This window comes from Anser cygnoides, chromosome Z (assembly GCF_040182565.1).
Source record: "Anser cygnoides isolate HZ-2024a breed goose chromosome Z, Taihu_goose_T2T_genome, whole genome shotgun sequence".
Lineage (NCBI taxonomy): Eukaryota > Metazoa > Chordata > Aves > Anseriformes > Anatidae > Anser > Anser cygnoides.
This window is the reverse complement of record NC_089912.1, coordinates 7,017,882-7,033,530: the sequence shown is the minus strand read 5'-3', so window position 1 is coordinate 7,033,530 and position 15,649 is coordinate 7,017,882. Positions and strand designations below refer to the sequence as shown.

At 39.3% G+C, this 15,649-nt stretch overlaps 1 protein-coding gene across 5 annotated transcripts in view; it reads right to left on the bottom strand.

The window, feature by feature from the left end:
* The window catches only part of HAPLN1 (hyaluronan and proteoglycan link protein 1), a 63,749-nt gene extending 48,400 nt beyond the window's left edge, over window positions 1–15,349 (bottom strand). The window contains exons 1-2 of one of the 5 annotated variants that reach the window (XM_066988205.1): window positions 14,628–15,349; window positions 14,358–14,448 (exon numbers count right to left, since the gene is read on the bottom strand). The gene's annotated coding sequence lies outside the window, so the exon portion shown is untranslated. Of the gene's footprint in view, window positions 1–14,263; window positions 14,598–14,627 lie in introns of those variants that run through there. The other 4 variants (XM_066988206.1, XM_066988207.1, XM_013191771.3 and 1 more) reach the window with 4 other exon arrangements.
* Between the last annotated feature and the right edge of the window lie 300 nt (window positions 15,350–15,649).

Sequence of the window (15,649 nt, the reverse complement as noted above, 5' to 3'; positions counted from 1 at the left end):
GAAACCCCAAGGTCATAAACGTCCTCCCACAGATGCTAAAACCCAACAACCTGGTATAATAGGTTATTACATATAACTTAAATTGTATAAAATCCCTTACATCTTCTGGCCCATTTAAATACTCAGTTTAAAATTACAGAATCACACAATCACAGAATGGTTTGGGTTGGAAGGGACCTTAAAGATCATCTGGTTCCAATGCCCTGCCATGGGCAGGGACACCTGCCAGCAGCCCAGGCTGCCCCCAGCCCCATCCAGCCTGGCCTTGGGCACTGCCAGGGATGGGGCAGCCCCAGCTCCTCTGGGCAGCCTGGGCCTGGGCCTCACCGCCCTCTGAGGGAAGAATATCCTCCTAACATCTAATGTAAATCTCCCCTCTTTTAGTTCAAAGCCATTCCCCCTTGTCCTATCCCTACACCCCCTGACATAGAGTCCCTCCCCAGCTTCCCTGCAGCCCACTTTAGGCACTAGAAGGCCACTATGAGGTTTCCCCAGAGCATTCTCTTCTCAAGTCTGAACAACCCCAACTCCCTTAGCGTGTCTTCTCAAAGAGAGGTGCTCCAGTCCTCTGATCATCCTCATGGCCTTACTCTGGACTTGCTCTATCAGGCCTCTGTCCTTCCTTTGCTAGGGGCCCCTGAGCTGAGTGCAGGGCTCCAGGTGGGGTCCCACGAGAGCAGGGCAAAGGGGGACAATCCCCTCCCTCGCCCTGCTGCCCACGCTGCTGTTGGTGCAGCCCAGGGTATGGTTGGCTTTCTGGGCTGCAACCACAATTAGCCACTCTTTGATGCTTTAACAGAGAAGATCATGTGTTCTGGTAACTCAGTCCTTACTTCAGCACTTGCAAGAATAAAACTGTTAAGATAATAGCAATATATCATCTAACCTAAGGTGCTAGCACTGAATACAATACACTGACATGACAGATGATGTTTATGGCCAGCAAATGGAATAATTTTACCTGCTCTGAATATGCAGTAAGGAATAGCAAAAATTTATTCCCATTCAGTCTATGAATTTACAAATTAATCGTTCCAGAAGATACATATACTTTAAAGGAAAGATGAATTCATATAGTAAAAAGGAATATTATTGGTCTGTGAGTCAATGAGCCAGAAGACATTAACATATGCAATCTTTACTGTAATTATTTAACGTTTTTCAGGACACTGTATTAACCTTTAGAAAAGTAAACAATGGAAAGTTGCATGGCTGGCTTCAACAAAGTATGAGCCAGAAGTGCCTTTTTTGCCTTCTTTACGTGGAACAATAATCTCATTGCTCAAAGCACCTTGACTAGATTTTTAGTTGCATTCTACTTTGTGTAGATGTTTATATCTTTCCAAAATGAAGAAAATTTATCTTAAGGTAAATAATGGGGGTTCCCTTGCACTGAAAAAGCTGCACAAATATCCATATTTGGCAGCATATAATTCTTATTACTACACATTTTTACAGTTTTAACTTTGATCACTAAAATGCATATAGATTTACATGGAATCATATAATCCTTTAGGTTGGAAAAGACCCATAAGATCATCAAGTCCAACATGAGACTAGCTGGATGAATTTTGTTGTTGTTGTTCAGTTGTTTTTTTCTTTGGTTGGTTGTTTCGTTGAGTTTCTTTTTCCCTTCCCTTCCCTTCCCTTCCCTTCCCTTCTTCCCTTCCCTTCCCTTCCCTTCCCTTCCCTTCCCTTCCCTTCCCTTCCCTTCCCTTCCCTTCCCTTCCCTTCCCTTCCCTTCCCTTCCCTTCCTTCCCTTCCCTTCCCTTCCCTTCCCTTCCCTTCCCTTCCCTTCCCTTCCCTTCCCTTCCCTTCCCTTCCCTTCCCTTCCCTTCCCTTCCCTTCCCTTCCCTTCCCTTCCCTTCCCTTCCCTTCCCTTCCCTTCCCTTCCCTTCCCTTCCCTTCCCTTCCCTTCCCTTCCCTTCCCTTCCCTTCCCTTCCCTTCCCTTCCCTTCCCTTCCCTTCCCTTCCCTTCCCCCTTCCCTTCCCTTCCCTTCCCTTCCCTTCCCTTCCCTTCCCTTCCCTTCCCTTCCCTTCCCTTCCCTTCCCTTCCCTTCCCTTCCCTTCCCTTCCCTTCCCTTCCCTTCCCTTCCCTTCCCTTCCCTTCCCTTCCCTTCCCATATCTCTGTTTAGCTGTTACATTTTTTTTTTTCTAGAAGCAAAGCTAAATGCCTAGAAGCAAAGCAAAGAAGATGACTTTTTTTTTTTTTTTAATTGTGTAATTCCCCCTGCTGCCAGTCTGTCTAAATTCTTTTCTGTACCTACATTCCCATTTTCATGTCCTTACTTTCTTGTAGTCTTTAATATGCAGCCATCTCTTCTTTATTTGGAATAATAGCTATCTGCGGAACTGGAGAAGATGGCAGCCCCAAGCAATATCAGTGCTGAGAACTATTCCAGCTTCTAGAGAAATTGCTGCTTTGGGCTCAGTTAGTAGCTTGCTATCATTCAGTGTTGCACAAAGACTCATAAACCCCTTTGGAACCATGAATTTACGGTGTGGTATCAACTGAGCAACAATTCATGACGTTATGTACTCTCCATGCACTTTCTCTGCTGTTCCTTCATTACAGTTCCACCCCAAACCACTGGTGATGTCCAGGATTAGGCTGGCTTGCATGAAGGCATATATATACTTTCTGTGATACTGTCAAAAGAAGAAATCAGACAGCACTGAGCCTGATGCAGCAATATGCCTTGCTTGACTGAACTGGTTGCACAGTCACGTTTTGTAGGTGGCTCTATACCACTACCAGATAAACCAATCAGGTTACCCACATGAATTCAAAATATCCCTGTGAAAAAAGTAAGCTTTACCATTCCATTTTTATAGACAGAGAAATGAAGTGCTAAGAAGATCCCAACTTATTCAAGGTCACAAAGTAATTTAAATGAGCAGGAAATGAAACTATGTTTGTCAAGCGGCAGTAAAATATCTTTACAGTAAAAAGTCTTAACTACCCAGTAATTCTTTCTTGCCCATTGCAAATAATAAATAATTCAAAGGTGACAATTAATATCTGTTTTTGGATGCCCCAATCTGAAATTGATACTGTGTCACATTCTCACTGCTAGTACAGCAACCACAGTTCTCCCTTACACAGCAAGGAGTTAAGATAATGATTTCCTGTAAGTCCTCCGTGGGCACTCCATTGAGCACCGAGAAATTCCCAGTGTCAGTGGCAGGGAGATGTAAGCAGTAAGGTGCTGGTCTTCAGATTGTCAGCAAAGTTGCCTGACTAGTAATCATACTATAATTCCTGTAAGAGTGAAATGATTAACTATATTAGAAAGACACAGCAGGCACAAATTTATCCCAAATGGTCTATTTTGTGCCTGTGAACCTTCAGCTATCCTCTTCTGTTATTTTATTTCAGGAGGAAGAAAGCAAAGGTCAGAGTCATGGACAAATCTACTGGTTCATTCCTCACTATCCAAGCAATACACTACTTGAATATATTCGAAGTCATTTTGAGATTAAAGATAACACTTCAAAAGGCTCTTTGAGCGCTGAATCAGCCATTAAGTACCCATAGCTTCCTGAGTCAATCTAGAGATGCTGATCAGTTTAATGCTAGAGAATTGCATTAAAGGTCAAATCCAAGAGCAATTAAGGCCTGCATGATAGGAAATTGAAGAGTCAGCTGAGGAACATAATGCAAATAAGCATCATGTTTTCTGTATGTTGCCTTTCTTTGCTTCCTTCTCTAGATTCAGCTAAACACAAATTAAACAGGGTTGTTCAGCATTTGACAGCAGTAGCTAACGTGCTCAGAAGGGGAGAGCTTCCTCTTCACATCCCTCTATTCTTTGAGGAAAAGCAATATTGCATTTTTTTGGATTCTTTTACTTGTTCTTTCTCTTTATGTTTGCCTTTCTTCCTCTTTCCTGAATAACACCTGAAAATGCTGTTAGAGTGGAAGTTTGGCATCATTTTGTAGTATCTTGTCCTCCTTTATTCTTGGGTTTTTGTATATCTAAACAGCCATGAAAGAACCCATAGCTCATTTTTGGTAAAGACTCTCATCTCTTCAATACCATGAGTACACATGATACAGAAGCAAATATGAGTTTGAGTGTAAAAGTACAAATCACGTTATCACAGAATAGCTGGGGCCTCTGGAAACTGTCCAGTCCAATACCTCAGTCCAATCTCTCCAAGAATGGAGACACCATAACCTCTCTAGGTAACCTGAACCTGTTCCAGTGTTCATTTAATCTCAAAGTCTTTCTCATGTTTAAGCAGAATTTCTTATATGTTACTGTGGGCCCATTGCCTCCTGTTGCTGTCATTGGGCACTACTGAGATGAGAATGCCCCTTTTAGCCTTATTGAGCCAAGAGATAAAAAGTATTCTTAGACTGAACCATGTGGTTAGGACTCACTAATTTACTTCTGCAGTTGATATATTCAAGTTTGCCATTGTAAGCACAAAAGCCAAAGAGGGTTTTCTTAGTATAAATCAAGACTCTTACCTAATATGATGACTTTAAAGCTGATGATCTATTAAAACAAACCCATAAAATATTATGAGATTTGCCAGAATTTTCTGTTGTGCTTTCTAGTGACCTGCCATGTTTAAGCTTCCATGACAGGGAAATATGAACCAAATTCTCCTTGATGTAAAACCATGTAGATTTTCTTAGTGCTACGTTTTCCTTACTAAAGTCTGGGAAGAGCTTATGGACCCATAAAGAACCAGAACTGCCTTTTAATTTATTTATTTTTTCAAGTTTGCAAGACAGTGTCCCTTTCTAAAAAGAAGATGTGCATCCTGAGTTGTAGCTGTTGACTAACAGTCTTTAATTTGTCCTTTTGTTCATACTTATTTGCACATTGCACAGTAACTGAATTTGCCAAACTTTAACTGCAAAAGAAGCATATTCTTGCTTCTGCTTCTCTTATGGACTACAAAGACTATCTATAAATTCCCTTGAAGCAGACACAATGGGACTGGGACTCCATTGCCAAAAAGGCCATTGCCAAAGGTGGCATTCGTGTGGGCTTAGAAGACAAAAAGCCAACATTTATTGAACTAAGTCTATTGATCCTCAATTTCTAATGACATTGGGTCACAGTTTAAGGAATATTCAAGCCTGATATAAGAAATATGTTAAATTGTCTGGTGTCAAAGGAACTCCAAAGATGGTCCATTGGAGACCCTAATCTTCTCTTTAGATATATTTGATAGGGTGCCCTCCAACATGTTGGCCCCATTATAACACCACATCTGTAAGATTCTATTTAACTTTCATGTGAGAAACTCAATATAAACTGGGCAGTTGGCACCAATAAAAAAAAAATGCATAAAAGCTGTAAATCATAGTTCAATGGCAGTTTCTGGAGTAATAAAAAATAAATAAAAATGAATCAATGAATATCACTGTCTGCAGAATGAAGGTTGTTTTCTGAGATGACTATTTTGAACACTGTGAGTCACAGAAATAAATATAGATTTGCTCAAACTCATAATCAGCTAGAAATAAAGTCGTATTTTCCCAATATGACATCAGGAGAAGGCTGAAGTCCAAACAAATGAATTGCAATAATTCAGTAATGGTGCATTCCTGAAACAACATTCTTCAGACAAAGTAATAGAATCTGCATCAATCACCAAATGTGACAAAAATAAGTTGCCCTCACAACATGATTTGACAGGATCTACGTCTTCTGCTCTGGAAATATATGCTTGTACTTTTTCTTGACATTTACAGTGTTTTCCATAAATGTGGTAGCTTTAATTTTCTGATAGGCAACCTTTATTTCTTGACTATGTGCCATCCAAGTGACTTTATCTCATAATTCTTTGCATATTTTTTGCTGTTTGACACTTCTTGAAACACAGTAAATCTAAAAGTTTTATCAGCTTGATACCCAAAGTACTGTGATATGCACTGGTGAGGATGTCTTCTTTTGTCTCCACTACATTTAAGGACAAATTGATCTCTTCATGAGCCACAAACTATTAAAACTCATTAACCTCTTTCAATTTTGTTAAATATTCTTTTGCAAGTTCAGATGCTGAACCAACACATAACTTTCAAAAATATTTCTCCCAAGTAAAACTGTCTTTCAGTCGATTAGTAGAGAAGTTGTCCAACAGAGAACAACAGGGAGGCACTTCCTTCAACCTTCTATCCATTTTGTCCAACCTGCTACTGAAAACTGAAACAGCACAGACTTCACAGGGTTCCCAGATAACTTATGCCTGAGCTTTCTCATCTTTACTTTCAGAGATCTCTTTCCCTGGCCTTTCTTCTTGCAATATGCACCCATTACTTTTCTCTGCTATAGGCATGGAAAACAGACTGTTCAGCACCTTCTTATGATTTAACGACTTCTGAAGGCTCTTCTTCAGTGCATTCACTTTTAGTCTAGGCTTCAATAGTTGCAGATTTTTAGTTATTTATTCCAAGTCTTTGTTTGTTTGTTTGTTTGTTTGTTTTTTCCCTAAACTATCAAGTTTGTAATTTTTATTTACCTTAGGACTTTCTTTAGCTGGTCTCTACAGCTCTGACAATACTGTGCCTGTATGAACAAGCTCAAATGAGACCTAAAGCTTTACTGAGCCTTGTACATTGTTTTCTTTCTGCCTCAGTTTACCATACAGTATTTATTGAAAAGGTTTTTGGTTTTGTTTTCTCCAGTTTGGCAAGAACATGTTAACTTCAAAGCATAGCTTCCAAAATACAGTAAGGTCTCCCAGTTTTATGTTGTCTAAAAACTTAAGCATCTTTTCTATTCCATTGTCCAGGTTGCTAACAAAAATACAAAAGAGTACCAAATTTGACTAGCTCTGGCAAAATCTCATTTTAGATGTGCTTCTGTTTTTACGTTGAGCTATGGATTTCCTAACCAGTTTTGAAAACATGCTACACAAGTTCTATCAAGACAACACCTTCCTAGCTTCTTCATGTAGATGTCATACATGCCACTATCATTCTCGCATCCTACTGGGGAGTGCCCTATTGGACTTGAAAATTTTTCTTGTTGTCTGATTTGATCAGAGTGGAACATAAATTAAAACACAGATGCAGTCAGATATGGAGCTTGCTTTTTGAAAAATCTAATAGCTCTATGCTTGTCTTAGCTGCTCATGGGGTTAACAGAAAGAAATGTCTGGAAACTAGATGCAACAACCCATCCATTGTCTGAACGACCAGACATTGATATTAAAGAGAACCACCCAGGCACATCAACAAATGTTTTTTTATGCTTTTGATCTACTCTGAGAGATTCTTGATTTAAAATTACATTTTTTTTCCTGCTAGATTACCCAGGAGTCATCATTGTGTTGTGTGATTTATTTATTTTATTTTTTATAATTGCACTGCACTTTTTGCTCCTGTACATACATTCAGCTTCTGCTTGTTCTTCTCTACTTTTTATATGTTACATTATTAGAATGGGACCAGCATGTCACACATCTGGAGTGCAACTGTTTTTTCTCTGGCACATGATTTACAGGCTCAAAGGAACTGTGCTGAAAGACACATAACCCCTGCAGCATCCAAGTGTTTCTACCCATCTTCTACTATGTCCACCCATATGTGTGGGGCATAAGGGGACACATCACCCCTGCCATGCTGGGCAATAGCCACTTGGTGAATGACTCTGAATGTGGTGTTTCTTGCCCTGGCATTCAGAGGTGTTTCTAGTCTTTAACAAAAGCTAAAGCTAATCTGTTGGTTTCTGTGCCTTTTTCTTTTCATTTCTAACTACTTTTCAGAAAATAGGTCTGCAGCCATATTACAATGCTTTATCACAAATGTTATTCAATATTTAAGAGTAAAATCATAGTACTCTCTGGTTATGTTTATCAGTTATAATAGCCGGATTATCATACTCTTTAGTCACTGTTTTAGCTGGGCAAAATATGGAAAATGTTTGCAACATCAGCATCTTTAGTGTTCTACCAGTTCCTGTCTCCCAGAGATGACTATTTAGTCCCCCAAATGCAGTATGACGTATGTGACCAGACATCCAACCACATGCACTACCAGATAAATACACAGTCACTTCACAAACTAAACTTTTATTTCAGTAGCCAGGTGAACTACTGAAAATGTGTTCTAATTAAAAATAAATAAATAAATAAATAAATAAACTACATAATTCAAGGTCTCCACAGCAACAACAAAAATCTGCCTGCCTGTTTGACTTCCTAGCAAAAGCTGAATCTTACTTTCTACACCTATTTCAGAACTATATAATCAAAGCTATTAAAGAAACAAGTTACAAAAACTTGGCAAAATTTGACATTTTGTTTCAGACATCTGGAAATCCTGAAACATATTTTAGCTGAAAATGAAAAATACATTCATTAGTTTGTATTATGCATGAAATTAAAACCATGGAATTTCATTACTACATGTACAGCATCTTGGGTGTGGGAAAACGGGAGCAAATTACCTCAGGCAATAAGCAGTGCATATCAGAAGGTGGCAGCACCATTATGGCCTGATGTATTTGCAACACACAAACATCACTGCCATTTCAATAAAACAACCAACTACTGCACCTCCTGTAACTTTATTTTTTCTCTGACACACTTCTTGTAAATCTCTTGGTTGGGACCAACACTATAATGTTTTCACCAGTATTACAAAACAGGAAAATTTGCAATGTGCTTTTCCTGGTATAGTCAGTATTTTTGTATATGACTCAGAGTTGGGTTTTTCTTCTGTTTGAAAATATGTTTATGGAAAAAAACAACCTGCATAGATATTTTTGGGTGTAGCATGTACTTTCTTAAATACTAATAAATAGATGAACAGTCATCCAGTTCCAAATAGAGAGTTTGGGAAGTTATTTTAGCAATGAAAAGTCTTTTCCTACATTAAACTTGCACATCCTCAACACAGAGATGCCACAGGTGCAGGTCTTGATTTCTCCACTGTTTTAAAATGTGCTCTATTTTACTTAAACAAACACTCTACTGACATCAGTGAGAGACTTATGTCTATAATAAATACATTTTCAGGCTAGGATTTTCTATACTGCTTTTTAACCATCTGTGTGAGAAATTATGGATGCCATTCTGGAAATACATGAATAGTTTTATTCACTGAGCAAGTTTCTGCTGATTTCAGTGAATTACTAATGTAAGTAAAGTAGCTTATATATTGTTTTGCTGGATCAGAATCTAACAGCAAAGTGGTATTGTACTATGGCTTGTGTATATGATCTTCTAAAACACAAGTGCCAAGCACTGATAGCCACTAACTAGCGGAACAATGAATCACCAGTTTTAAAACAATGGAGGGTAATAGCCTGTATGCTAAATACTACAAATCAACAGCAGTCTGCCATTTAACATCATGGATTTTCAATGATCAGGCTCCAAAAAAATGATACCTTATGTCAGCTACCATGACATAAGCAGTTTAAATTAACGCGATATGCCATAACAACAAAACAAAAACAAACAACAACAGAACAAAAAACTTAAAACATCTACTTGTGAAAGTACAGACCAAAAGTGATTAAACCCAAATCTGAACTACTCTAAGTAACTCTTCCTTCTTTTCCCTCAGGAATATTTTGAAGCACTTGTTTTCTGCTACTTAGATTTCTGTCAAACACATTTCATATCTAACCTGTCTCCATTGCCCATATGTTCCTTGTAGACTGTAAGCATTTAAAGTAATTAGAAAAATTTGTTAATGGAAAGCTGTCTCAAGATAATGGTCTTCTGGTACTAGACAAATGCCAAGACGACATTTTTTGAGGCAAGAGACATCTATCCAACCACTTTCTTCTGGTGTCATGACTTCATTTCTGTTATGCCAGACAATTAATGATGTAGATTCTGCTATAACATCTGATGTGCCCTGCTCTGGGAAATGGCAGTGACTCTGTGTGCTGGTGGATCTAGTGGAAAGCGTTGTTCTGGGAGAGACTCTGCAGCTTTACAGAGGCTCACAGCAATACTATTTGGGCTTGTTTCCCCTCAGCAGCTCCTGTGATTCACAGTACCATGTCAGGCAGGTTTAAAACAAAAGGTAGCTACCCTATGAAGCATCACATCAAATCAATTAGCCTATTTGCTGCTGTGGAATTTTACCTTCCGTTCATTTGTAAGCTTCGCCTGACGAGTGGAAAGGTAGAGTTCCTGCTCACTTTAGCCATTAACTCACGCATCATGCTAACAACCTCCTAAGGTAATATCTCGTGTAACTCCTGAGAAACGTTTTTGAAGTAGTCAGTGGAGTCTTCAGACAGAGTATAGCTCCGAGATTTCTTAATGCGTCTTTTAAATGTTTGTTTTCACAGCCATTGATCATGTTCAAGATTTCCACTCTGTAGTACTAATTAAAAGGAAACAAACAACAACAAAAGTGCACTTTCAAAGCTAAATGAATGAGAAGAACATGGAAATTGTTTGTTCTGCTGAGTGTGGTGTTGCCATTTGATTTACTGTTCAGACAGTGATGAAAATAAGCAGAGAGTGAAGCACAGGGAGCTTGATTTTGCCAAGTATTTTAATGTCTACAGTGAAGTAGCTATTGTGGCACTTAAATAATGTAGCACCAGAACCACATATCTGTAGCTGTTTTAGGTGCCTAGGAGATGACTGCAGTGGGAGCTGTGATGCTGGTGAAGTTTCAAAAAAGCATATGAGGAGGGAGCAGGTAAGCTGGTCACAGAGCATGAACAGTTACAAAATACATTCAGACCTATGTATGTCTGCTTAAAATCATGTCGTTTCATTGGATTCTTTAGAGCTATGAGAATTGACAGCACCTGAACATCTACTACTGAATAAACAGCGCAGTGCACCAGAAAGCAACTTTCCTTTCTCTAAGGAAGAGAAAGGATAGTCCAAGAGATAAGTGTCAGAGAGGTCTGAAATAGGTGGAGGTAGATGACATGCATAAAAAAAAGAAGATGAAGAGGGTTTATAACCTTTCATCAGCCATCAGAAATAATTTGACATTTTATTTTTCCATATCTATTCTTGACAAAATATCCTGTGACAAAACAAAAGGGGGCTTAACAACAGCACATCCTACATGCTAAAGGACTTTTGGAAGGAGTTTTGAAGTTCTTACTGCAAAACATAGATTCTTCTGCCACAATATTTGTGCAAAAACAATCTATTTACTTTCTTCAGTAACAGCTCAGTATTTCAGGCTAATTGTTAATTTGTTGCTGAATGATTTAACAACCCCTTGTAAACAGATATTAGTGACAAATTATGTTAAATAAAAGCTGAACTGGGTTTTAGCAGATCTAATATGCATTTAAAAAAAGCAGAAAGAACCTCCCTTACAAATATATTAAAAAAAAAAAAAACTTATGGTTTTTAATGGTAAAAACGAATAAAACTAACTACTTCGAGTTAAATTGCACCTGGACTAGCTACAGAGTTTCAGAATTAAATAAAATTATTTGGGAAGAGTATTCGCAATATCCAGTAGGTGGCAGACAGTGACCGTGTTTAGGTCATCTTATCTCCACAAAACCTCCCATTCATAGAGCAGATAAAGAACTGCATTATTAATTTATACCACCGCATCCACTCTACACCTAATATTTGTTTAGCCAGCTGTTTCCTCTAATCCTCCTTAAACGCTATTGATTGAAATCCTAAGTATATTCAGACTTATTTTTTTATTTTTACCCCAAAGAACATTTTGTTACCTACGTATTACAAGCTACCTTTTCAAGTGTTCAAGTGAAGTACTGTATGCTACAGTTACTAACAGCAGAGACAGAATGTCTAATGCTTCCTCACAAGCAACAGAAGCAGCTTGTGATATGAAAATGATTCCCCCCCCCCCCCCCCAAAAAAAAAAAAAGAAAAAAAAAAGTACTGTTCATTTTCAGGGAGTTTTAAGTAGTGAAATACACTGTCAGGTTTACAATGAAACATAGAAATGCAAAGTATTCCAACTTCCAAGAGTAGCTTAACCACTACTTTAGTGCAAAGGCATATGAAAAGCTGAAAATACTAATTTCAAGTCTCACTCTTTAATCCTTGCACTGAATTGGAAAACTTTCAGTACATTTAAATATAAACAATTACAAACTCACTCTTCCTTTGAAGATCTCAAAGAACTTTTTAAGCTTGGTCAATATTATTTCCTGATTTTTATTGGGAGGCCAGGAGGTTAAGTGCCTTGATTAAGTAAATATCAATACCAGTTCTTTGGTTCCAGACTGTGACCGACAGTGGACAATGACATTTCATTTAGTCACATTTCAGAATAAAATCAGAGAGTCTGGGGAGCTTTCAATGCAGTAGAAAATCATTTTCTTACCCTGTCACAAATTGTAAATACAAAGGTGCGCTGCAGCATGCCATAGGAACGTGACACTCTTTTCTGAAACCTCTCTCACACAACCTCAAGCCTCTGTACTACTACATATGTTATGCTATGTTATGTTATGTTTGTTATATTATGTTATGTTATGTTATTTAGAAGTTGCTAGTTGTTTTAACCATTCTGGCTGAAAATGAGAGGAAACTGAACCTGTTAGGTTTATAATGAAAGGATGCTTTGCTGTGAATTACACTGTCAGTCATGTCTCTGAATAGGACATTGCTATAGATAATACTTTTCCTCATAATGACATGGATTTTTTTTTTCTCTTCCCCATTAGCATCTGCTTAGAGATTCAGGGATCTTATTAGGAAGACAAGCATTTTGGCACATTTTCAGAACATATCAGGAGTGTCTTGATTATTACCTCGACATTTTTATTATTCAACTTGAAAAAGCTGCTCTCTCCAAAATTATTTTTCCCCTTTTGCTTTAACTGCTGTGTTCAAAAGTATCACAAATTAATCTTTTTTCTTTCTTTCTGTTCCTTCCTGCTTTTTTTTTTAAATTTTTTTCCATTTCCCCTCTTTGCTTGTTGATAACTTTAATACAGGTAAGTATGTACAGATTGGAGTCTCAGCTAATGCATTCAGAGCAACTCCACTTAGCTATGCTCTACAGGAGTTGAAGATCTGCCTCCATTAGATATGAAAAACCAAGGAAGCATGAGCTGTCTCTTTGTAGCACAAGGATTCTGCATGACACTCCTTGGCATGAGACTGCTGACTCCTGGTTCTCACTCCATAGGAGCTGATAATAATTTTCCTGTTTATGATGCATTTCTCCACGTGCTGGAAATGCTCACTCTCTAGAAAGTGTTTATTGAGAGGGTGTGTATCCATAGTTACACAGACTCACTGCACCTCTGTTTTCAACTGCCACATCATACATATTCTTAACAACGTTTTCCTAACAAAACAATGGGATTCTTCCCACATAGGTATTAAAAGTCTTGCTAATCATTAATACAAACTCATCACTGTCAATAATCCACAGGATTCTCTTGCATGCATTGCCAGGTTCCCACAGCCTCCTGCAGGAGTTATATCAGTTTTATGACATCACACAGCAACATTTGGGAACATTTTCTCCCCCGAAAGATCCAGGCAGTAATTAATTGTCCTTACTAATGACACACAAATAGTAATTAACCCCCCAATCAATTCAAACTTTCAAATGCTTTCCAACCCTTTGCATCTAAACCTTACACACAAGCAGTTTTGCTATGGCAAACATTCTGCATGACACCTTTATAGGTATTTGATCAAAAAGCAAATAAACATGCAGTAAGATGATACAGTTATCATAGCAATGGACCAGCTAACACATACAAAATGCTCTGCCATCTAACTGTCTTGGAGGATGGAAATGATACAGAAACCTGTGCCAAATGCTGTTCAGGCTTTCTCTGATGAGAAACAGAAAAAATATGACATCAGGATATAATATATTTCATCTTATCAAAATATTTTTTCTTTCCAACTGGATGGTCTGTACTTTACAGAAATCCAGTTCCAGCCCTTGAAATTCTTGCTCAGTCTAACATCCTCCTTTTCTTATGTCTTAAAAACCTCTAAAAGCATCTAACTGGGTGGAGAAGTCCTTCAAGAAAGACAAATCTCTGTGAAATGTATAATCCCATAGGAGGAAACTGTAGACCAGAGGTATACAACTTTTGTATTTCAGTCTGAATCTGCAGTTGCAACATGATCTCTCCTTTGGTAACACAGAGTACTTAAATGCATCAAACTTAGCCAGTTTCAATCCGTCGTCCACACTCTCCCCCCACCTTAGCTGCCAAATTAGACTGCTTGAAAATCCTTTCAGTACAGCCCCGCAGCTGATGCTACAGCCGTTGCTCACTGCATCCCCATCCGACTTAAAGCAATAAAGGAGTAAAAAGCTTCCCAAAAGTTCGATAGTTTCTTTACCTTGCACAGAGCTCCCGAGTCAAGATGCTCTCAGAACTCTCCAACAGTTTGAAAGAGAGGACAGCCAAGTGCAGAGGAAGTTTGTGGTGCTCACCTTAAGTTAGCGTGTGCGTGTGTGCCTGTGTCCCGAGTGTCTCTTTGTGGCTCTGTGTGGCAGAGGACCTGATTCAGGGAAGAGAGAGCCACTTTCTCACCGAGAGGAAAAGAAAAGCAACACGTCATAAGTTAAGTACGCCTCCAAGATGTCTTAATTACAGCTCAACGTGCTTTCCATTCAGACCCCAGGAATGAGAGGAAAAAACAAACCCACACACGAGGTCTCTCTCTCTCTCTCTCTCTCTCTCTCACTCACTCTCTCACTCACAGACAGAGCGTCCCAGCACGCTGTCCTGTCCCTCCAGGTCCCTGCCCCGACGTCCTCACCCCTTAGCTCCTGCCCTCCCAGATCTGCACCTAAAAAAGCCTCTGGCACCACGCAAGTCCCGAGCTAAAAAAAAAAAAAAAAAAAAAAAAAGTTGTTAGTGGTGCTCCTCGTGAAGGGATCATTGAATTTAGGGTGTGTGACACCCTGAGAAACGTGATACTTCTGACCACTTGCCTCTGCTCGCTCCCAGCCCCCCTGCTCCGTATTTGCCCCCACCCTGCCATTACCTCCGGGGGTGAGAACGCACTTTCAGACAGGGAGAAAGTGATGTGTGAAAGACGCGGGTGTGCAGGGGTGGAAACAGCTGGACCTAACAGGATCCCGTTGTATTTTTGTTTTACCCCCAACTTCCAATTAAATTATTAATTCAGGAAACAAGTCCTGCTTCTCTCATTACACCCCAAATACAGAACATGCCTTGCTCATGTTGCTGGCACCACACAACCCTAAAGTCAGGAGACTGATGGCCCCAAGTCTTTGCATTCAAATTTCTAAACACCTCCTTGGGCCAAATTGTCCCTCTAGCAGCAGAAATCTCTGGATTATCGTGCATTTCACAACAGGAAAAAAACAACCCCCAGAAAAAGTCTTACATCTGCTCAATATTTGGCTCTAACCCCCTAAATCCAATGGCATGTAAGGCATACCTGTGAAACTTTGCATCTTAAAACTGCAGACAAGAGGTGTTGCATTTGATTTATCTCTAAATGTGACCATTATTTAAAAAGGAAAGGAAATGAAAGGAAAGGAAAGGGAAGGGAAGGGAAGGGAAGGGAAGGGAAGGGAAGGGAAGGGAAGGGAAGGGAAGGGAAGGGAAGGGAAGGGAAGGGAAGGGAAGGGAAGGGAAGGAAGGGAAGGGAAGGGAAGGGAAGGAAGGGAAGGGAAGGGAAGGGAAGGGAAGGGAAGGGAAGGGAAGGGAAGGGAAGGGAAGGGAAGGAAGGGAAGGGAAGGGAAGGGAAGGG